Source organism: Pagrus pagrus (assembly GCF_965226575.1).
Source record: "Pagrus pagrus genome assembly, chromosome: 16".
NCBI lineage: Eukaryota > Metazoa > Chordata > Actinopteri > Spariformes > Sparidae > Pagrus > Pagrus pagrus.
Genome location: NC_140200.1, coordinates 24,348,079 through 24,373,276, shown reverse-complemented (window position 1 = coordinate 24,373,276; position 25,198 = coordinate 24,348,079). Strand labels below are relative to the sequence as shown.

Below are 25,198 nucleotides of genomic sequence, written 5' to 3'. Positions count from 1 at the left end.
AGTTGTACGTATGTGTTATAAACACAACAACAAAAATGCAAAAGGTTAGTGTTCCCAGCCAAAGGATTAGAAGAAGTGCTTGGATTTGTCTCTTTTTTGAGATTTTTGTGCTGGCTAAGCCTTGGCTAATTACTTACAAGGAGATGAAACTTGGCAGTAAGTTCAAAGGGAGAAAAACATTTAACTTAAGTGTCGTAGAAGCTGTACAAATGTTAGAGCTGTTGAAAACAGAAAAAAGCCACAACAGTATGAATTTGTCGCTGGGACCTGAGGAAAGTTCACTCAGTTTAATCACTTCAGTCAGTATTTGTTTATTATTATTATTTATTGTTTATTTATTTATAAAGAAAGCAAAAGTTTACATGGTAAGTTTGAGTATATATTATTATATGTAGTAGTAAGTAAGTAAGTGTGTTGCATTTGGTGAAGTGCCTGCATGAAATAAGTAAAAGTTAATACATATGTGGTCTAGTTTAGTTTCAATGAAGAAATAAAATGGGATAGAAGTGAGAACAAAAGCATAATGCTCAACAAAGTATATATATATATGAATTGTGTAGATGGGGGACAAAGATAGGTGTTTATTTGCAATGCTAAATTCAGTAATTTAATTCTGAAGCAGAAAAACAACATAATATGCTGAAAAACCTACAGAAACAACATATTTTTTGTTGAAATGTATGTCTAATATTTACTTTTCCTATTAGCTCTATTGTCTCCTCTACCTCAAAAGAAAAAAAATATACAATATGAAGGACAACAAGTTGCAAGGTATATATTGCACCATCTAATCTGTAACTAATTCTGACTGCCTGTACTGGAAATTCCCATCAAGCAGGACATGTCCTTGATATATTAGGTCCTTTCTCAGTCCTCCCTGAACACGCTCACTTACATACTTACTTACTGATATACAGTATATATATATATATATATATATATATATATATATATATATATATACACACACACACATATATATATATATTGGTGTACTGTACTCATTTTGGTGTACTGTACTCTCACAGCTGTGCTTATATTCTAAGCTCAAACCACCTAACACTTCTTCTAACACCAATCTGCACAGATTGACAGAATCATAAATCACATTCACATTCATTCAAAGCAGTGCTTGTGTCCACCTGACAGAAGTCCAACAGGTGCTCTGTTTTGTTTTCCATCAACTCCTGAAAAACTGTTTTCAGACACTGTGGATCAGAGACCACACGCGCGCGAGGGTTCTCAAAAAACATTTCTCACCTGGATGGATCACAAAAACCTCTCTTGCCTGCATTCTGCGAAGCAACTTAACTACCGACAGGCTAGATGGTCTCTATTCCTCTCTCCCGCCTCTTCTCCCCTGACTCTGTGTCAGCAGACCCTGAGCCTATTATGCCACCTACCTACATTGTCGGTGCGGCTACATGGAAGGTCGAAACTCTATTGAAAGAGGCTCAATGAGTCTACACAGATCCAGGTACGGGCCTTACAGACCACCTGTTCGTGGCAGATATTGTCTGCTCACAAGTTCTACAGTGGGGCCACTCCTCCAAACTCACCAGCCATCCTGGAGTTCAGTGGACTCTCTTTTTAGTCCGGCAACATTTCTGGTGGTCCAGACTTTCCAAGGATGTTAATGATTTTGTTTCAGCCTGCTCTGTTTGTGCCTGTAGTAAGGCCTCTCATCAGCCTCCTGCTGGCTTACTCCACCTCCTGCCTGTGCCTAGTCGTGTCTCCATTTATGGCAGCCACCGGGTTCCAGCCCCCACTCTTCCCCGTCCAGGAGGTGGAGATTGCTGTTCCCTCCAGCCAAGCGCGTGTATCCTGTTGTAAGGAGATTTGGAGGACCATGCATGCCGCTCTTACTTGCTCTTCTCTGCGCAACCAAAGCCTGGTGGATACTCACCACACACAGACTCCCCAGTACCAGCCTGGACAAAATGTGTGGCTTTCCTCCAGTGACCTTCCTCCAGTTCATTGGTCTATTCAAGATTGACAGAATCATAAATCCCACTGCCGTTCATCTCAAGCTGCCAGCAGATGACAAGTTTTTTCTTCTTTTTTTTTTTTGTCAAAAAAGCCAAATTATATTGACCATGATTTCATTTATTAAAGCAATAAAAGTGGAAAACATCCAAGAGGGTGAACATTTTTTATAGGCACTCTATGTGATAAAATGTCAAATGTTTGTCTGTAAGCTGTATTTGACTGCACAGCCCTGCACATGCAAAACTGCAGCTGTGGGGAAGGTATAGCGTCATAGTTTGAAGGTAAAGGCCACCGACTAAGCTGACCGATTGCGATGAGTCAGAGTGATGTTTTTAGAATTATTTAAGCATTAGAATTATAAATGTTTAGGTGCTATTTAGATGATGTGTAATTTCAAAATGACAAGACTGACCAACTGTTGCGCAGTTAAAATAGTATTAATTTTAAATAGTATTCATGTGTTAATACTAATGTGCTACCATCAACATTAAAGTAATAAGATTCTTTGCCTGTATAGTTTACAGACTATATGAGTCAGACAGGGGAAATGTACTGGGAAGATGGGAAATTAGTAGAGGAGACTACGGCACATCCCTGCTGGGAGCCCTAAGCCTACTGGGCAGCTGCACTATCAGGATCAAAAACAATATATTTCCTAAGTTGGCCTCTGATGTTTTCAGTCAGGCGATACATCTCAGAGTGAATGCATTGGTCTAGAGCTATGTGCTAATGTAAAGCTGACTGATGCCTCTCATGTCTTGATGCAATGAGGCATGAAGCGCCATTTCACATATAAACAACAAGTGGGATCATGCTACAGTAAACACAGGAAAACAAACAGAGTCAGCTGAGACAACAATAGTGAGGTTCAAATTTGGATTCAGCCCAGCCATGCAACAATATGTGTTCTCCACTGCTTCTCATGATGTTGGTTTCTGTGGTGTTTTGTTTTCTTCACACAAAAGCATAGTGCAGATTTATTATTATAGTACACTGCTATTCAAAAGTCCAGAATCAGTCAGAAAAGGACAGATTTTTATTTTTGTTTTTTTTCCCTATTTGGAACAACCTCTGGATACAGTCTGGCAATATGTTGTATGTTGTATGCTTTGTACATCAGTGATACTATTTTAAGATCTACAACTTTACTGAATTTGAGTGCCTGTGAATTTATGAATAATTTGTTTGTTGGTTTGTGACAATTAGCAAATGATCAGATATGATTCTGATTGCTCTCTTTTGAAGCAAGATGATCAGGTTTGTTTTCTGTGTATTACCCCAAACCTCCACACATGATTTTTTTACTATGATTAAACGTGGTTTCCAGCATAGTTTGTGATCTTTGACAACTCCCATAAATGTGTTCTCATGTACTCTTTCTATTTCATTATTTATCATTATATGTACTTGATTATTGTTTTTTGATATCCAAATATATTTAGTTTTATTTATAACTTGTTCATGTGGAGCTATCATTTAAAGTATCTAATTCTGTTTCCACTGTATCCAGATGACGCTCCAGGTTTTTGCTAGAACAAAACAGATTTGTGTCATCAGCGAACAAAAAACAATTGAACAATTTGGACACTTTACAAATGTCATTAATGTATAATATAAACAATTTTGGACCCAGCAGTGACCCCTGTGGGACCCCACATGTAACCCTCAACAAGTAACCAACTTCTTATGGTTTAATTGCACACATTGATATCTGTTGTCAAGGTAATTACTGAGCCATTCGTGTGCTACTCCTCTTATCTCATATCTCTCCAGTTTACTCATCAATAGTCTATGGTCCATTGTGTTGAATTCTTTTTTAAAATCTATTAAACTACTACTGTATAGTCTGTTGCTGTGGATACTCGATCTATTAGCTCCATCACTGCCGTTGTTGTGGATCAGTGGATCAGTTTGTTCTGAAGCCATATTGATGTTCACTCAGTAAGTGGTGTTTTTCTATGAAGTGATCGAGACTTTGGACATAAAGTTTTTCTAATATTTTTGAGAACTGTGGAAGGAGCGAAATTGGTCTATAGTTCGAAAAAGAGTGCTTATCAGTTTTGTAGATGGGAATGACCATGCTATTTTCATCTGGTTATGCCTGATTGTAGTGACTGGTTGAAGATATGAGTCAGTGGTTTTGCTATGCTTTTTATAATATTCTTAACTAGTGACCTTAACTCCATTTCATCAAGTCTCTTAAAAATAGTATTTGAATTTTTTTCAATAATGTTTCTATTTACAGCCTCTGTTAATGTTGGGTCCACAATTTCCTTTGCTAAATTATAACCAATGTTCACAAAATACTCGTTGAATTCATTAGCAGTCTCCTTTGTTTTTGTTTCTATTGATCGGTTATTTTTAATAAAATGATCTGGATAGTCAGATTTCCCTGTACCCTTCTTGATTATGTTGTTAAGCACCTTCCATGTAGCCAGTGTATCATTTCTGTGCTGTTCTAATTGTTTGTTGAAATAATTCTAGATGGTCACTTGGTCACTAAGATGGTCACTTATATCGTTAATAAGCAGTCCACTTGCTACTCTTCCAATTTCACTGGTAAAAATGTTATTTATTAACGTTGCACTGTCACTTGTTGTTCTAGTTGGTTTTAAAATTGTAGGAAATAGACTTATACTATATATTGTATCAATAAAATCTCTATTCCTATTGTGTTCTTTTGATTTTAACAAATCCCTACATACGAAGATCATCTTTTTTTTTATCATTCCTCTTATCGTACATATCAACCATCTTGTCATTAAGACAAGATCCTGGTGTTCTGAGGATACAACTTATTATTCTTTGTTTTCTCCATATATATTTCTATAGTAACACATTCCGTTATATTGTCTATCGTTATTGACATTTTTCCTACAATTTACATTTAAGTTCATTATTTACAAATGGGGCAACACCACCTCCTTTTGTTTTCTCTGTTGGTGGTAAATTTACTCCGTGTTGTCTCAACACTACAACACTAGATTTTATTTCAAGACCAGTCCAGACCATGACTGCAGGAATATCACTGTAATTGTTGATATGTTCTGTACCTACTGATGGAGCTGTAGAAATCATTGGAACTGAAGACTGCCTTGATATACAGTATATATACTGTACATGTAGATATATAGCGACTGAATAGCTCAGTGGGCAAAACCACTGTGCTTTGGGACAGGTCACCCTCAAGTGCGGGATATACCAAGAAGATGCTCTGTCCCCACTGCTGTTTGCATAGGCCTGAACCCCCTCATCACAAGAGTGGCTATGGATACCAGTTTCGTAGTGGAGCAATCATCAGCCACCTCCTCTTAATGGATGACATCAAGCGGTATGCCAGGAGTGAGCGAGACATCGACTCACTGTTTCACATCGCCAGGATCCATAGCAACAACATCAGAATGTCATTTGGACTAGGTAAGTGTGTGCGGATGGTATTGAAGAGGGGGAAGATGATCCAAACTGAAGGGGTTGAACTACCAGAAGGCAACATAGCAGATGTAGACAGCTATAAATACCTACAAGGCAAGTCCTGAAAAGTAAGCTAAATGGTAAAACCAGGATCAACACGCAGACTAATTGGCAGCTGTGCTGTATCCACTCTCCAGCTCCCTTAAATCATCCGTGATTAGAACAGACACACAGACAGTTAACCATCTAGGAAACCATCATCGTTAGCCAATGCAAAGCCATTGCACTTCCTACATTACTCTGTTTCTTCATACTTTAACATACATTGGACCGATGAAACAGAGACAGCTAATGCTAGATGCCTTTCTTTCTGCAAGGGGGGCTGATGGCAACACTGAGTGTTGGAGCTGTGAATGACTCAGCAATGTTGGTACAACACAACTGAAAAGTTACGTTGAGTGGAAATTAATAGAAGCCAGGGTAAATTAGGCTTACGAGCATCCACTTACCCAATAAGTCCAACTAGTTAGCTCCCACTTTTTGAGTGGAATAAAAAACAACTCCCATAAGTTGAATATCGCAAAGGAACAGAAGGCTCAGGTCACTAAAAGTTTATGGAACACTATGTTGGCTTGTGGAAAGGGGGGAAAATGTCCTGTATCTACATTTGTAGGGCACCACTGAAGATGACAGAACAACTGGCAATGCTAGCTCTTAGGTGTCAGTCATCCGCTGGCACAGCTACCGCCCACCCTGAGGGACAAAGGCCCGCAAATGTGTCCAAAGCAGTTTTATCCTCTTTAAATTAACTATCATCAAAGTTTGAATTTTCAAAGACAGAAAGTGAGAAAAATCCAATGAGATGAAATGACATTTCCAATTATGACTCACAGTTACTCTATGTATGTACATTTACTTCAAATAGAGGGTCTGAAATTATGACGGAATGAGCCTCAATAGTATAAGACAGTATCCATCACAATTGCTGCACTGAGCTGGGAGTGGAGCAAGCTTTTTGATGAAGATTTTGCTATCACAGCTGTGGCTGTGTGGATTAACAGAGACACGATCAGATCACTGTTTAGGTGGTAGCAGTGTTCCCTGTATCGGCTTTTTTAGACTCGATGTAAATCCTGTGATAGATGGCTGCCGCCGGCTGCACACTGTCAGTAATGTAGAGAGATTAAAAGAGCTCAGAGGCACAACTGTACTGTAAATGTTTTCTTTATCTACTGGGAGCAGTCATGTACCCTGATGTCCAATATATACACAAGCCTGTTGTTATTATGATGCAAGTTAAATCTGTCCCATAATGTATCGTGTTTAGGTCTATCTGGAGGTTGCTGGAACATTTGGGGTGATTTGTTTAAGGTCCACATGGTGTCCAGTTTATCATGTGAGTGCAGCAACCTCCACTTCATCCCTTGATCATGAGCTGAAAAGCATGTTTCCACTCTGAAAGGTGGTGTACGGATCAGGTGGAAAAAGCTTCACTTCATCCTTCCTCTAACTCGACTTCACCACAGGAATTTCCTTCCTGCAGAACATTTAAGTTAGTCACCCAAACAGGGATTACCCACGAGACCTATACTGAACGTACCGATGCAGATAGCTTTGTGTTGCACAAGGAGTGTCCAGTTTAAACTTTTACCATCTATACTACCACTCTGATTTTAACTGTGTCAGAATAACATTATGCCAAACTAAGCACAACCATAAGAAATAGCGTGAATATACTTCTGTGGAGTACCCGCAAAGCTATTCGAACAAGTAATTTTACTCATGCAGGCTTTTTTTTGTGTTAATTGTTTTGTGTGTCATAGTCAGGATCTTTTGATGGATAATCTAGTACTTTAACACATTTTAAAGTGCAAAAGCAAGTCAGGTTTAGTGAATGCAAATGTTACTGTGCACAATGGCGAGAGCTGGCGTAGCATGGATAACTTCATGAATCATTTAAACCTTCCAACACAGCAAGGGATTTAACATAAGCTGGTCTTTCTGGGCTTTTCGACACACTAAATAGTAAATCTCCAAACTCAAGTTTGTATTTGTTTGTTTAAAGATATAAAGACTGTTTCATTTTTATTTTCTCTCATTGGATAAATGATGATTGATGTCTTGCCAGTTGGCTTGTTTATATTTGTTGGACTTTGGAGACATAAAGGAGGCTCTTCAATAATGCAGAGAAACTGCACCGATACACCTCAGCTGCCTGCTCTACCATCAACATCAGGGGCTTCACACAGGTTAACATTTGTTTTCTCTATCTCTTAGAGACCCCTGGACTCTCTCCCTCTGTTTCACTTGTTGGTGCGTTTAGCTCATGTGGCTGGTCATTACTTATGTTTATCCCGAGTCCACGTGTGGTCACCAACATAGCATAAACATAACATAAATCCCTCTTCTTCCCATAGCAATTTTAGAGGATTTCACAGCTGTTAAGGACCTTTCAGGTTAAAGCCGAGTAGAAGCAACTGTCTAGACCACATTCTGCCATCATTTGACATTATGCTCTAGGCTCTCCAAGCTTAAATAAGTAATTGTCTATCACATAGCACATCATTCCATATCATTTTGGGCTGTTTCTTAACTTTTGTTGTAAGCAACCTGACCTAGCTCTGTGCAGAACTAAAGTAATCTTTTTCAGGCATCTCATGATAGAAGATATCTTGTCGGGAGGGGGTTATTTAGTAGCACGTTCTGCCAACATTAGTGCCACCCAACACTGAAGCTGTGGTAGGGTCGCTAAGAGCAGTTAGTGATGTTCAAACACGTTCTCACTCCCACTGGTCAAATACAGCAGCTCAGTCAGAGGCTTTACAGTGATAGTGGGGGTGTTTTGATTTGGTATTACCTGCAGTAGATGGCCTTCAGCTCTCCCCCTCTGTGGAGAAGCAGCAAATAGCATCAACAAGGAAGCAGATTATTGTACTGCTAAACGGCACCAGCAGCAAGACGTAATTTAGTCACCTAAAAGATGGCACACCTGAAAAAACACATATCAAGTGTACGCTATATTTTGAAATTTTTTAACACTTAACATTGCCTTCAGACAGCCCTTTCTTTGGGACTACATTCCCTAACCGTACAACATCCATATTCCTATTCACAAGCACAGCTGTGCCTGCGAAGTGAGGGCACAGCGAAGTGACTCAGTGATGTCTTTCATAACTTATTAATGTAACATACGTATAAACAAATCACTCTCGACTCTTGATCACAAACAGGACAAGAACCCGAAGTCCAGCATATGACCCATTTAAACACCGCCCACCACTACAGCACTAGATGGGAGATTCAAGAAGTGATGCTAGATTGTTAACGACAGCGTCAAATTTAGAACCGCAAGGCCACTGACCAGGCTGCTGGATTGGTATGCTGTGGTTGTTCACATTAATCAAAGAAACATTGTAAGTTGTGTTGCTCGTCTTACCACAACGTCTTCATCTGCATTGATCCTGTCGTATAAACAAATCACTCTCGACTCTTGATCACAAACAGGACAAGAACCCGAAGTCCAGCATATGACCCATTTAAACACCGCCCACTACTCCAGCACTAGATGGGAGATTCAAGAAGTGATGCTAGATTGTTAACAAGTTGTGTTGCTCGTCTTACCACAACGTCTTCATCTGCGTTGATCCTATCCAAGCCTGTTGCCATTTTCTGTCGCTATTTTTCATGAAAGTAGTCTCTATGAGCCCCAGAACTGACAAAATCATGTATAAGGCTATAAGATAACTCAAAAATACAAATAGCTAGCTGAGTCTGTAGCACTAGCTTGGTAGCTAAAATACTTCTGCTACTGTTGCATTTTACGGGTTAACACAGGGATCTCACAGCAGTATGCCGTACAGTGTTGTTTCCTTGATATCTTTTAACCCAGTTGGTGTTTGGTGCCAATAAATAAAGCCTTTATTAATGTTCTAACAGTGCAGCTGCTAGCCGATACATAAACACACACGTAGTACAGCATGTGTGAAATGTGTATGCACACTTTGCTGTAACTAAAGTCATAATTAGAAGCAGGCCATATGGATTTATGCATATTTTCTCAATGAAAGGCCACATATTTTGACAAAGTGGTGATGTGCAATGCACCTGTGCTTCCATTTTAGACTGCTCTTGAAGCCATGGTGTTGATTGGACAGATGCAGCTTGGTGATATAACAATGTGTTCTTTTATGTCTTATGACTGTTAGTCATCACAGCTTGGTGGAGGTTGTAGGAAGAGAGAAACTTGGACAAAGGAAGACATTATACAGACTGTATAGGAAGAAATATGTGGCAAAACCAGAGAGTGTACGAACAGTGTGTTTGTGCACATGGTTTTTATGTGACAATAATGTGTTTGACCCTCCAGTCCTCACCAGAATTGGAATTCACTGAGCAATTCTAAACCAATTAACTGTAACCAGTAGGAGAATACACGGAGCGACTCTGCTCTTGTCATGAAAAAACATGAATGGGTCAGCAGACAGCCTACTGGGCTGTGGTAATCATGAGTGTGAAATAAACAGGGCCGGTGTCATTGTTGTCTAAAAGCACTGAGTAAGAAATAACACCAGACAAATTGTATTTTCATGGATGCTGTGAAGAACCCTCTACCTTCAGCCAACACACCCTCAAGCCTAAACCAATGAATAAGTTGATTGTCAGTCACTCCCAAAACAACATGTCCGCTGCAGCACACCAGTGACAGGCACACTGCACCTTTGTCATGCGCTCGCTGTTTGGTTAGGTTTAGGCATGAAAGAGCTCCGTTAAGTTTTGGACAACATTGTCATCTAGGTCAAATAAACTACTAATGATTACTCATGTAGCTACAGGTACAAGAACTAGCATGTGGTTAACAATTTGAAATGGTCACAACAAGTTAAGGCAACAAATCTTTTTGGTTAGGTTTAGGAAAAGATCCTGGTTGGGGTTATGTTATGTAATGTTACGTAAGTGTGGTAAGTCATGAACATTATGTAAATTAAGTTACTTACATATGCACGGGGCACAAACAGCCATCTCCTGAGTGGAGGTCCATTTTTTGACCCATCATCCACCAATCCCCACCGTACGCAAACTTTGCTGCTCTTTATCGAATGTCACCTGACTCGCTTTGAGCATCTAAATTTGTTGCAGATGGATTTACAATGGAGTTAGTTGAGCGGCCACTGTGTCTCATAGGGAGTAAAGAGTACCCTGTGCCTCAATATGAGACGTGAAGGGCAGACAGTTGTAACTGGTGACCTCTAAAACATATGGGATCAACACCTCATCTTGTGAAACTCCCACTAATCATATAAGTGGTATCACCTATGTCATAGTGCCCCATGTTCCAAGTGTGTTGTTCAGTCTTTTCCATTTTTAACAAGGTTTTTGACAAAGATACAAAATCCACTGTGCATACAAAACACTGCATATTTTTGGACTGTAACAAATCTGCAGGTACTCAACCTTCTCCAATGATTTGCATTCACACAGCACTGTTATGACAGTAGCCTTAAAATGAGGATTAAAACACAGATTCTTGTTTGATCTGTCTGTTATTTAAACTTCCTATTGCTCAGATCTAGCCTGAGGATGCTCTCTGGATATGTCCCAGAGCCCTTTACACCTTCACCTAACAACTGGTGTTCTCTGGGATTCATCTCAAGGATGGATGGAGTTTGAACGAGAGCCTGATTTGGCATTTGGCATTTCAAAAAATGAGTTTAACCCCAGGACTGAACCTTGAAAGGTTCCATTAAAGGTGTTGAACCCAGCTGGAGTGACTAAGCGTGCAAAACAAACTGTGATTGTGGACGGAGCCAAATGCTTCCATACATGATCATCAGGTCTCCTGTGAATTGACAGGGGAAAATAAGACTTCCATCTGCTGCTTCCAGCTAGCAGACACTGTGGAAGAAAATAGGACTAAATGCACAGACAGGATGACATGACAATGAGGTATGCTAGACATTAAATTTCAAAACTGGAACTGTCATCAAACAAGCTGCATACAAATGCATGTACAGTGTAATCACAACTTGAAGTGTTTTCAGTTTTTTAAATCACTAATGGTTATCGCCTTTCTGGATATTTTTGGAATACCTGTTTTAGTTCCATTGAAGTGGAATCATGCTATATATTAAACAAAAAATAATAAATGTCGGTACGTTTTGTAAATATTTATGTTTGCCAGCATGTTTTCAAGAAGTAGATCCTTGTGCAATTGACCAATTCTAAGTCCTGCCCCCCTCAGTTGCAGGGTCGGACAATCATGGCAACGCCAGTCCCATTTACCCAGGTGCTGCAGTGTTTATGATGGTTTCTGGTCAGACATCAGACAATATAGCTTCAAGAAGCTGACAGCAAGAACTGCAGTACGCCATGGAGGGATTTATTCATGATGTCAAGTTTTAAGAACATGGCAAACCAACATGAATTATGGCCTCCATGTCAGAACGAAAATGAGAGAGGCCACACATTCTTTGCGCAAAGGCCAAGGATGATCTTAACAATAAGATTAACGGTCATCATAGCTCCTGCACTGCCAAGGAGTGTCCCCTTATTCCCAATGAGTACTGTATATATTTATTCCTGACTACAGAATGTTTTACATTAGCTAGCCAGTTAGTTAGCGTTTTTCTAACATTAGCTAAGCTTGGTTGTGTCTATATACAATGTGATGTGTCTGCGAAAATCGATGCATCAATATGTGACTCTTCTTTGTAATGTTACCTTTGAGCAAATGAAGGTGTTTTTGGATGGTGTTGATGTTCAGCTGATGACCTGTGATGTTAGACAAAATTTGTCTTGGTTTTGTGAATGAAATAACCACACGGTCAGGGTGTTGAGTGCCACTTTTCGAGGTCCCCCAGCAATATTTTTTAACATAATTATGTTTTTCTTTCCGATATATAGATATATAGATAAAAACACGGTACATGTAAGTTAAGGAAACTGTAAAGTTGACCGGACTTAATTTGGGTACCAACCTTACTCAACTGTTATTGGACCACAGAGTGAAAATGGGTGGGACTAAGGAAGGGTCAATTAGCTCATCTGGAGGGGAAAAAGCCTTGAGAAAAGGGCACTTCTGCTAGCAGTCAACAACAATCCAGAAGTACCTGATGCTTGGTACTTGAACAGACAGGGGGCAGTTGCATCCTTTGCCCTGAGTAAACTTTGAAGACACTGTTTGTAGCCTGAGTTTTATTGGCAGGTGGCCTGATGTGCGACCTTAAAAACCCTCAGTAACCATTCTTTGCCAAATGTCGGTCCTCACTTGCTGCTGTGTGACCAAAACATCTGCAGGTGCAACACAAATATACAAGTCTGATGGTGACATCAAGCGCCTGCTCTGAGGTGGAGATACAGACGTCACTGACAGATTTGGGGAGAAAACATTCTGTTTTTATCTTGTTTTAGCCCGATGACAAACCGAAGAGAGAGGCAACCCAGACAGAATTTGGCAGCTGTTTCGACACCTCTTTGGGAAATCTGAATCTATCATTCAGGAAATGCCCTAAATGTTGAGATGTCAGATGATATCAAAACGGGTTAATGGATTCCACTTGAAACGACCCTCTGTCACACTTTCTTCCTCTGGATGCAGACTAATTGGACTGATTGTCTGCCAAAGACTGATAAGTAAATTAAAATGCACACACCACATACCCATACTAAACACCACATCTCATATCCTTCTTAAATATATGGAACAGGATGAGGTGTGACTTTAATTATGGAACTGGTCACATCATTTCATAAAGTGGTCATGAATGGGCAAAATTATAACCCCCTGTCTCAGCTTAAAGATGGTCTTAGGCTAAGATGTTTGTCAGCCTTGATCTTTCTCTAGCTGTCCACTGACTCCTGGTTTATGACATGTTATGCTTCTCTAATCAATGTTGTCTGGTGTTTACAGGCAGCTGATGTCTATTTCCATTGTTCATTCAGTCTCTTGTCTTCACAGACTTCACAGCCAACAGTTGCATTAGTGATGTTGGCTCGTTGAACAAAAGCCGTCACCAAAAGCCGTAACTTAAACATTGTAGAGCTGGTTCCGTATATTAGCAGCTCAGAGCTGAAGAACTATCCTTTCATGTAACTGCAGTCATCAATTAGGCCAGTTTCATGGTGATTTCATCTTTGTCATATGTTTTCTGTGCTGAGGATGTGTGTTTGTGATGTGTGTTAAGCGAGAGAAAGTAGTTCACTGAACGCTTTCTCACAAAACTAGTTGATGATATCATTATCTTTACGACAAACAGCGACTATATTGACTTGGAAAAATGTCTTTTATATTGACAAACATCATTTTTGAAGTTCATGGCACAGTTCAGACGGGAATCAAAAATGTATTTGTCTCTCACCATTGACTACTGTACAGTCTTTTTTTTCTCGAAATAAGGTCCCATGAGATCCACTGGAAGGGGTGTGACTTCAGCTCCCTATTGGCAAGACAATTCTTCTTAATCTTTCAGATTAAGTCATTGGTTGTTTTGTCATAAAATGTTCTTGTTAGCTGCTTTTGTAAAGGACTAAGCTATTGACCTGCTTGATATTTCACTTAATATAGGCTAGAGTGTGCACACACGGTGGTCCATGTCTTCTCAACTCACTCTTGGTGGAACCTGAATCAGCACACTCCCAAAAATGGAAAGCTTTCCCATAGATAAAAGGAAGAGTAACAGTTTAACATTTTTCTGGAATATGTTCACTTTATTGTTAGATGACATAATGGATACCATTTTCACGGCTGTATGTTGTAGCTGGAGCCAGTAGTTGGTTAGCAGGCTGGCCACACTGGATGCTGGAGTAACTTCTTGCTTTTCATGTATTACTGATTATATACTGATCTGGTGATTGCTATTTGGTAGATAGATAAATCAAATTACAATAAGTGTTTTTCTGTTGTGGAAGCTCATATAACATCAATAAAGAGTCACTCTTTTTACAACAGCACAAGTGAAAAACTGGGAAAAACATGAGTACAAATACAAGTACAAATGAAAACAATATGTTAGTGATCCAAAAGTCATAAATGTTCTTGGCTACCATTTTGGATTTTTTTAATAACCTACATATTAAGAATGTTATTGCACAGAAAGGCTAAACAAGGTGATGTTTGCTTTCTTTGGCCTGAAAGAGACGAGACCAAGAGCCGAGATTACAGGATACAAGTCTTTTCTGTTGTCTGTGATGTAGTAGTCGATCCATTTTTAGAACAAAGAACAAGATCCCACTCGTTTGTGCATTCAGTGTGATGAATGACAAACACTTGAGGAGGCTCCGTGTCGACTAACATCCTCTTTGTCGGGCTGAGCGTCGGTTGTGGAACCTTACACAGTCACTTCCTTTCTTTTCATCAACTTTTTCAGCCTTGAACTCAATGGTTTATCTTTTTTCTGAAAGCATTACAGCATTACACTAAATAATCTGCACATTTATCACATGAGCACTTGCAGCCTTAGACAAAGGCACAATTCCATAAATGGATATTACGTCACATTGGTGTGAGTCACGGGACATTCGACCCTTCCATCCATATGTTAACAGGATCACAGGGTTTGGAGGCTATCTCGGGATATCCAAGTGAGAGTTTGCCAGTACATCACATAATGAGAGACAATCACAGTGACACCTGTTTTGACATCTAGCACCCCAAAACCACACAACAGGTCAGTTGATCCACATCCAGGGGGGTAAAAAGTTCATGTTCACACAGATGAAGGAGGTGTAAACTTGGACTGACAGGAACTAAATTGTGTAGACGGTTCTGTTGACCCATCATCCTGCATTAGCGTAACATGAACCCACAGAGGAAAAAATAAAACAGTTTATCAGAATGTCTGACAGATTACACTGTGCCTTATGCACTGGGGAATGTCTGGATGTATAGTTATTTGGCCTCAGTCCCAATCTAAACCCTTTTTATTGTATATCTGCTGATAGCAAGGCTAATCTGGAATGTTTATTTGCCTAGATAACACAGACGCTATTTGGGTGACACACTTCAGCTACGAATAGAAAATTAAATAGGCACACTGTAATTTTTTTAATTTGACTTTACTTAAAAAAAAAAAAAAAAAAAAAAAAAAAAAAAGGCAGGAAACCGAAACCTCAGAATTAGCAAGTAAAGCACATTATTCAGTTTAAGTTGTCCAAGCTAAAAAGTTTAAACAAGTAATTAATCTGCTGGTCATAAAGGACAGCAGCTTGCTAAAGGCTGAGGTGGGAAAAGTACAGTAGATTACATTATAAAAAGATGAGCATTTGATTGGGTTTATTGTAGCCAATACCGATTTATTTGGTTACAGGAGGTGTTAGTCAAGACTGCAACTGGACCTGACATATCTGTAAAAAACAGGACAAAAACACTGAAATAGTGTAGTTCTCATGCCTCTCTGTTTTTTTTGATTGTTTGTTTGTTTTTGTTTGTTTGTTTTGCCTGCTGCTGATAAAGTGGCAGCACAAACAAGCTATAATGGGAACATTAGCATATGATCTCCTTTAAAATTCGTATGGTGCAAACAGTTGCCCATTTACATATTCATCAGTTATGCAGCAACATTAGCATATGTTTGTAATCACCTGTTAAATGTCATATGAAAGTCACATAATTACTCTCCTTTTGCTCTCCAACAACCACCTGATTCTTTCTAAATGCTCCAGTTTGTTTACAAGCTACTCACTAATTTTGTACAGTGTAGAGTGGGTTAACAGTGCTATGATTGCTGAAAGCAGCTGCATGCTGTGAAACAATACAGAAATGATTGCCCCCTTTTAAATTACACACAGTCACTAAATCCATAATCTATTAACAAATCCACTGATAACAGCAGCTTTAAGTTTAGCTTTTGAAATCAAAATTCAAGATGTTTATTGTCAGTCCAATTGTATAAGTACACCTGGGAAAATCTTTTGCTTTGAAACTACTCAACTACAGAAATGATAAATAGTAATTAGTAAATAAAATGTATACAATAATAATAAGACAATAATAAGGCAGTTGTTGTATGCAGAACAAAAAGTTGGACAGCAGGGATAAGGTGCATGTGTGTATGCGTGTATGTACATGAGACAGATATAATTACAGAATGTAAAGGCAACAAGGGTGTATTGTTGTTGTGCAAAATAAAGCAAAACATCATAAAAACAGCAATAAAAGTGATCAAGTTTACTGATTGATTCAAGGTGCAGCAGCGATGGTGGCAGTGAGGTGCACTGATATCACATACCTTTGTATCACACTGGGCTTCGGTTGGTCTGGTTCATTACACACAACACAACGTCCACTTGGAAGCCAAACGTTCTTCCTTTTGTGAGCTGTCTCTAAGTGTTTTGATGTACACTGGAAAAAAAACCCACTGGAAAATCCCAAAATGTCACCAAAACGTTTCAGAAAAAAATCAAAATGTGTTTAAAATTTGCGATCAGTTTAAATGCAACCTTGGCTTCAGAGCACCAGATTTTAATGACTGCACCATTAACTGCCTAAACCAGCTGTGCCTCATTATACAGGTTACATGTGAGTCACCCTCAGAGGACAGTGGGGGAAGTCACGAGCAGCCTGCCTTAAACCACACTCCCACTTGTCCTTTAAATTAATTCCTTTTATTATCATAATTGCAGGTCCGTGCAGTCAAGCAGGGCCAATGGTGACTGCATTCACAAGCCAGAATGGCATAACTCACTTTTTAACATGGATGGTCTGGTGCATATTCAGCCTGTCATCTTCCCTCTGCATGTAAGGCAACACAAACATGGAGGACGAGAAGTCCCTCACAAACCCTAGGGGCTGGGGCAGGTGATCAATTGCTTGTGTGTCTCCGCACATCAGTGATGTCTGCTGTCAGAGAAGAGAGTCTGTCAAGAAATGTAGGGGAGCAGATACAATCTAGAAGTGAGCAGGAGAATCTGTTATTATTGGAGCATCGAATGGTATCTTCTGATGGGCTGAGACAGACAGCAGTGCAGGAGGGCAGCTGCAAACAACAGATAAAGACAGGTAATGGAAAAGTGCTGCTTCCCTTATACCAGTGCCGACTGGCAGGGTAGGAGCAAGGGTTGCTAATGTTAGCCTAAAGCGCTGCTAATATTAGTGGCCAGTAAAGAAGCATTCTATTTTATTTGATGACTTGATTGGTAACGTGAAGTCATAGGAGAGTGACAAAGACAGTGCAAACTGTTGATTCAAACTGCAGTTGGACCAGTTACTGCTGTCAGTGCATCGCTCCATCACTCAGGCTCAACATGAGGCTGATACTCTGAGGGACCATACGCACAGATGCTGTGAACCAACAGATGAACTGACAAAGAGTATGAGAGAAACATAGGCTTAAATAGACAGGACTGATTAACACATTAAACACAGGTTAACAGGAACAAATTGCACACAAAGGACAAACTCAAGGAGACCAGGGGCACGGGCAAAGTTGCTGCAATGGTATAGCTTATATCAGTGCAGACTGGCAGGGTGGGAGCACGGGTTGCTACTGTTAGCCTGTAAAAGATGCTGACGTTAGTGGCCAGCAACGAAGCAGGGTTCTATTTAATGTGATGACTTCATTGATAGTGTGAAGTTGTGGATGGGTTGTGAGTGTCCATGCTTTTCTATCTCCATCAGATAAAAGGCAAACGGCACTGTGATGACACTGGGATTCCAACAGACGCCTTATCGTTAAGTCCGGTCGTAGCGTAAAAACCATCACTGTCAACTGCTGATGTCTGGGGGTTGAAGGGTTGTTCCAGTTCATAGGGAGAGATTTCAGCCACTTCCTCTTGCCCCTCTGTATTTCTTCTCCAAAACTACATAGTGCCCCTTTAAATGTAAACGAGCTACAACAGAAATGCTGCATTCATTTTTCAGCAAATATTTGGAAAGAGAATATGAAATAAACCTACTTTTGTTGTTCATTTCACACTTCAGGCCACAATCTTCACTCGAGGCAACATTAAAATGCTTAAAAAGGAGGTTTTGTTCGTTTAAATACTTCTTTAAAGTGTGCTGACTCTGCATCAGATGTCCCATTCTACTCAGTGTGTACATGAGTCAATATTTAAACAGAGGACACGTTTGTCCTCCAGATGAACGGGACACTGTCAGAGTGGAGGGACATTTATTTTCCTGCTTATTTGTTGGAATATTCTGTTTTCCTGATGAAGTCCTCCAGCCTGCTGCTCTGTCCTCCGCAGGGATTCAATCAGTCTGCGCTGAGCCGCTGCGAGGCTTCAGCAGCGCCGCGGCTCCTGCGCTCACAGCCGGCGGTCAAGTCAGACGCACAGAGACACTGACACAACAGGAAATGGGACTGTAGCCCTCCAAAGTAAAGTTGTGCATCTTCTTGAAGCGCATAATGCGATAAACTTCCATGCACAGTGTTCTCAGGGTATTTCTGTGTTTACATGGGGTCATCTACAGCAGTGGAAAGCAACTAACTACACCGCTGTACATTAAAAGCTGAGGTAAAATTTGCTTTGCGTGTCAACGCTGTGGTATGCTGCTATCACTTAAGTAAACAATCTTGAGTGCTTCTCCCAGCACTGGTAACCTATGACTGTTAGCTTCCATCGACCGAGGCAGGAAAACAAACGACTCACAGCTGCTCTCGGGCTCTGGGCTCCAGGGCCCCTGAAGGCTCCAGGCTCAACCTGTGTGGAAAGGTTGGTTCTAACTCAATTGAAAACTATTTAAAGGCCAAGTGGGTCAATTTTACTATCTAACCTTATTACCCCGTCTTAATTAGTCTTTTATCAAATTACGACACAGCACATCTGGGGCCAGGTAATATTCCAATCTAGAAATACTTATTGCACAGAGAGTGGAAGGAGCAGGAAATCAAAAGGAGCCCAGCCACTCACACTTACCTTCAGCTGCCTGGCAGGTTAATGCCTACTGTTGAATGGTGGGAGTTCTGAATACAAGATACAAGGATGATATTGTTTTTTTGGGGGGGCAGGAAACAATCTTCATCTTCAGTCTATTGTTTTTATGTTAAGGCCACTCAACTGGAGAGATCACGATGTGAGATGTTCTTATAGCTTATTTTGTCCCACAGAACATTTAAACCCAAAACACTAAAACAATTTATTGATGATCAGGACCAAGCATACATAAACCTGATATATTCAAAATATGTGAACTACATACAGAATATAGATATACATGTCAAGAGTGAATCAAAATAAACATTGTTTTTTTTTTTTTACTAAATTCATCTGCATGTGTTTAATATTTATTTATTTACTAAGAGCTAAAAACAAGTCTTGAAATAGACTGTTGAAAATGTCTACCTCATCTACATTTTAATCACGCACATGGACTTGTCAGTGATTAGCCCTGAAAACAAAGCAAGGTCAGCATGCCAGAGTGCCATTCTGCTGTGCTGGTGAAACTGTAGAGGGCAAATAGGTTAATTATAGGTGCTCTCTGTCCCATTATAGGTCAGAAGACCTCCAAATCTCTGATCAATGAATCAGTCCTACGCACAAAGACATTCAGAGACCTACATCCACATACATCGAATTTAAAAGGCTTTCATTTGATCCAATTAGGCTGAGAGGTCGGTTCTATGAGGTGCAGCTGAGTCCAATTAAGTGTTACGGTGAAAATCGACCAGATCGGGAGGGTTTTATTTTGAAAGATTTGAGCGGAAGTTGCGCTTCTTGTCTCCGCTCGGTGTCTACAGACTGTACATAACAAAACCATCAGAACTGAACCGGGCTGCCGGACTTGATGCTGCCGCTCACAGGTGGAGGCTCTGAGGAGAAAGTTGCAGCTGGATCGCAGGGATATTTTACAGCTGTGTGTGTGTGTGTGTGTGTGTGTGTGTGTGTGTGTGTGTGTGTGTGTGTCCATCACTCACTCACATCTGCCGCTGCCACTGAGCACCGCAGTTAATGATTGGGAATTAAACTCCGCTCGGGATGACTGATGACCGATGATCAGGAGGTGAGTGATGAATCAAACCTCCACTTTTGTGCTTGTTTCTTTTTTCCCCTTCATGTCTTCCATTTCTGTCCACTGAGCTCTGGACAGTGTCCTCCTGCCCTCTCTACAGTGACATGATATTCTCCTGCTTGTCTTTAGTTGAAAATACCCGTAATATTATGCAATTGAGCACAACTGAAGCCAAGTGAAGATAGATGGATAGAGATGTCTCTTAGTTTCCAGTCTCTAAAATCCAGATGAGCAAAGGTCTGATGTGATGTAAAAGTTGATGCTAGAAGGTTTAAAGCAGCGTTTCAACAGACACACAGACAGACACACAGACACACAGACAGACAGACTGTTACAGCTTCAAGGGAGAACAACTGCGAGCCTCTGTTCTCACAGTTTTTCTTCGAATGACTAGAATTCAATCATATTTAGATGAAACCTTATGTAATTTTGTCAACCCTTGTGTTTTTGACGTTTACTTCCATAAAAAATGGAGGACAAACTCCCCTTAGACCTGTTATGAACAGGTATAAAACCATCCAAACAGATATTTTACATTTGGGATGGAGTCCTGCTGTGTAAAAAAAACATCAATCACAGATACAGAGCATATGAAAATCCACTGATGCAAAGTGTGTATTTTGAGCTGTGACACACCCCAAACTGAATCTAATGAACGAGATGTTACAATGGATGACTTTGTTAGTGACTGTATGTGAGCTTTAAAGGGGCACTGTGCAGTTTTGGGGGGGGAAAAAAATCAAACTGAGAATTTTAATATTTACAATTTTAATGAGGTAATAATACAAACTCAACAATATGTATTTTTTTCTCATTAACATTTCTTCGCCAACACTACAGACTGCTCCTTTAAACTCCTGGAGATGTAAACAGAGCTTTATCTCAGTATCAGCCATCGATCATACTTACCATCACTCTCACTGGGGTTAGTGCATTAATACAGACATTTACGGCACATTTGCTCTTCTTCTGATAACAATAACTGTTATTTATACCTGATTATGTGTATATGACACAACAGTTTGTTGTTCATTGTAAGAGACTTGTCTCATTTTTTCTACTGTATATCTACTATTGCTCTTGATGAAAGCAAAACTCCCTGTGCTGGTTACTGGTGTTCATGCTATTCAGTTATTGGTGTTCAGGCAGCCGTGGATCATACACTGGATGCACAAGAGAAAAAGGCACTGGGGTTATAAATGAATTATTAATATTTTAGTGTAGAGGTGCACTCCCTGTCTGTCATAACAGCCAGATCGTCACTGAAAAAGTCCTGGAGAGTGATCTGTAGAAAGAGTGGGGTCCCTGAACATGATGGGTGCACAGGTGTGCGTCGGCCACTTTAAAATGTGCAGATGTTCTCATTCCATTTTTACTTCCAGGTACCAAACTGGATATTTGAACTTGTGAATCAGCTGATACAGAATTCCAATCCGATACAAGTGCATTCAAAAATAACATGTAAATGACTGTTTTTTAACAGCTGTATACTACTAAAACCTTGAATCCACTGTGCACGACTGTTACCTGGCGTGTGTGCCGCTGTTTTGCTCTGCGGCTTCAGATCCCACTGGGAGCGTTTCAGAAGCAGAGCAGCATGCCTGCCTGCTGACTGTGTTTATTTCATCATATCTCCGTGGTTTTTGTGCTTCTACTGTGGCTGAGTAGGCTACACAGTGAAATCATTTGTCATTTGTCTGTTTTAAGTGTTTTTTTGTTAACATGTCCGACTTGTTGTGCTGTAGAGCCTGGGTTGGCACCGGGTGTTATATTTATAGAAAATTGACTGGATCCGCCATGTTGTTCTGGCTCAATCTGCTCTGTGCAGATTGACGCGGCTGCGTTTCGCTTCCATCAAACATATACTGCAGACATGGACTACTTGTGCAGTAAATAAATGATGTGGTATTGGATTGGTGCACAGGCTCGTGTACTCGCTGATACCCAATCCAGCATCAGGAACAACCCTACTTTATCATACAACACAGTGCCCATATGTCTCAAGTTTTAAAGGGTGTTGTCTGCATGCTGGCTGCAGAACGTCCTCCAGAGCTCTTGCCCTGAAGGTAACTGAAAAGTTACTGTTGGTCATATGCAAATCACTGTGTGAAATCTAATTTCATGTAAAGCGACCAGTATTTTTTCCTTTCCCACCAGAGACACCAAAATAGCAGCATTCATGTGAGTGAAAAATGGGTTTGCTTTTGGCTAATTCTTATCCATTATCATCAAAGAGTTTTAATACGCTAATAAAGTCACAACACCACCACATGTTTTGTTTTGGCCGTTTCACGGAAAGTTTCGTCAGAGTTGCCAACAAACAATTGTCACGTCTGGTTAATTTCAAGCATGAAATATTAAATCTTATTGAGGTTAAATGTGATAATGATAAATGCGTCTGGACAGAGACAGTCTAAAATAGCCCTGTAGCAAATAGTCTCCAACCATGTCTGTGTGCTGTTATTATGCTTTATCGCATGTCACCATGCAGACAAACACAGCTGGCTAAAGATACATTATTACATCATTTTATTCTGGATTAGTACTAGAATAGGTTTACATGCTTTAATGCTCAAGAAATCAGTTTTCTCATACTGTTAAGTGCAGCAGCATTGTATTCCCCCATTGACTGAGACGCTCCCTCCACAACACCCAGTCTGCTCTGACTGAACACTGCTCGCTCAGCTCTGTTGTGTTTTCAGCTTCCAGTTAGCGCCACTACTACCGTGAATATAGCCATAAAATAGGCCGATGTGTGACATGATGATGTAGTGATGTCAAGAAGTCATGGGCTCCTCAGGAGCAGTGTCTAGCACAGAATTTGGCCTTTTTACATATGCACACACCTATGTAACACACTGAAGGAAAGGAAAAATAAACAGAAGAGCACAACATGTCTCCTTTAAGATGTTCTCATTAGGGATGCACCGATTGTAAAATTCGAGGACGTTACCAATGTTGTTCTTAAATGCTCCATCATGTCACCATAAAGACAAATACTGTATCGTTTGCTGATGATACATTAGTTTAAAAAGGTTATAGATTTGGTACAAAGTAGGAAGTTAGATACATTTAAAAAAAATGAAAGTTGAAGTTAAAGTTAAAAAGACTCTAAAGACAAAGATAAAGACGTACATTTTCAAAAACATCTGACAAATATATAGTTAGATTTTAAAAAAAGGCTCAGTCATTGGAACAAACATCACTCAAACAGGAAGAAATAGTGCATTTGTCAGGCACTATTTTCAGCTGCGGATCAACACGCATTTCGATTTTAACAACAACACCAACGGAGCCCAGAGGAATTAAGCTTTGAATGCACAGACGAGGTTTGAAAGACTAAGCAATTAAATTATTTTCAAGTCCCATAACAGCGAGAGAGAAAGAGGGTTGACACGAGCCACGAGATTAAGGTGACGCGTTCGACTGACGACTTCCTGGCTTTCATCACACAGAATCAGTTATCTGGACTCCTGCCGCTGAAAAAAGGCTGCACATTGTCAATTTCCTCTTTTGTTCTCACACTGTGAGCTTCCAGCTGAGGTGTTGAAAGCCTCTTTTGTTGATATTAATCTCACCTGCAAAAACATGCAATCTAGCATCACCTCTCTGCTTTTCATCATTATATCTTATCGCTGTTTTTAGTTGCTTAATTTGAATTGTTTTTCTTGTATCTTCTTTCCAGTAGATACTTAACATTCACTCCAACATCACAGTTTGACCAGATGCATGAAAGTACAGGAAAAGAACATGTACATTTTAATTACTAATGACCAAGTTTGCAGTCCTGTGACCTGGGTAAAGTTTTCTTCTTATTCAGTTTTATACTGTTATTAACAATGGAGCAAAGTTATAGAGGGGTATTAAGATGTTTGCATTGGGGATGCACTGATTGTAGAATTCTGGACCGATACAAATGTTTAAAGCAACAATATGGCTGAGTGCTGGTGCTGTTTTTTTTTGCTAGGGAAACATAAAAATCATCGTTAGAAAACAATAACTTAACTGTTTAAAAGTCATTCAGCCCCTCATCACACTGCGCATAAATTCAATAATATAATAATATTACATCCACTGAAAATGAAGAGCAACAGTGCCTTGGCTGCAACCATTGGCTGTTGGCCCGGGGGAAGAAACTGTCGAATCATGGCTGCAGAACATGATGGCACAATCACTACGGAGCCCCTGGATGCCCAAACAAGATGTGTGTGATAAAAAGCAGGGACACTCGTGATTTTAAATGATACATGATTCAACAACGTGAACGTTGGTCACTACTGATGTTCAGCCGATAAACCATCCATCGTTCTCATTATAAATGTTCCTTTGGTTGCTCTCAGTCTTCAGGTCACTTCTCTCTCATTATGGTCACACTGCTGTTTATTTTCTGTGCGTAGTCCTGCTTTGTTCTGTTCAGCTCTCACCAGGAAGACTCCAGACTCCAAACATATGAAATATATAATATATATATTGTACACTCTTTGATGTACAGAACATTTTGTATTCCAGGTCACATCTGTCTGCGTGGAAACCAGAGAAATCATTCCCCTTTAGATGTTTGATGCAAAGCCGTAGGCAGTGGTATGTGTGTGTGTGTGTGCGTGTGTGTGTGTGTTTCCCAGCTGTTAGATGTTACCCCCTGAGCCTGGCTCAGGCCCTCATTTCCAAACACAAAGTGTCTCATTCTGCATTACGTCTTGTCATGGTATCGATCAGCCTTCCAAACAAACAGAGGCATTGAGCTGTGGGAAGCCTCTTTTCTCTTCAGAAGTCATTCTGAGCTGCACAAAAGCAAAACGGAGACAAAGCCTAGATTTTTCTTTTCATTTGTCTGTATCCAGGCTGTCATGTCTT

At 40.0% G+C, this 25,198-nt stretch overlaps 1 protein-coding gene across 1 annotated transcript in view; it reads left to right on the top strand.

The window, feature by feature from the left end:
- Positions 1-20,154: 20,154 nt before the first annotated feature.
- Positions 20,155-25,198, top strand: part of opn5 (opsin 5) — a 61,148-nt gene continuing 56,104 nt past the window's right edge. The window contains exon 1 of the mRNA XM_084377053.1: positions 20,155-20,335. The gene's annotated coding sequence lies outside the window, so the exon portion shown is untranslated. The remainder of the gene's footprint in view (positions 20,336-25,198) is intronic.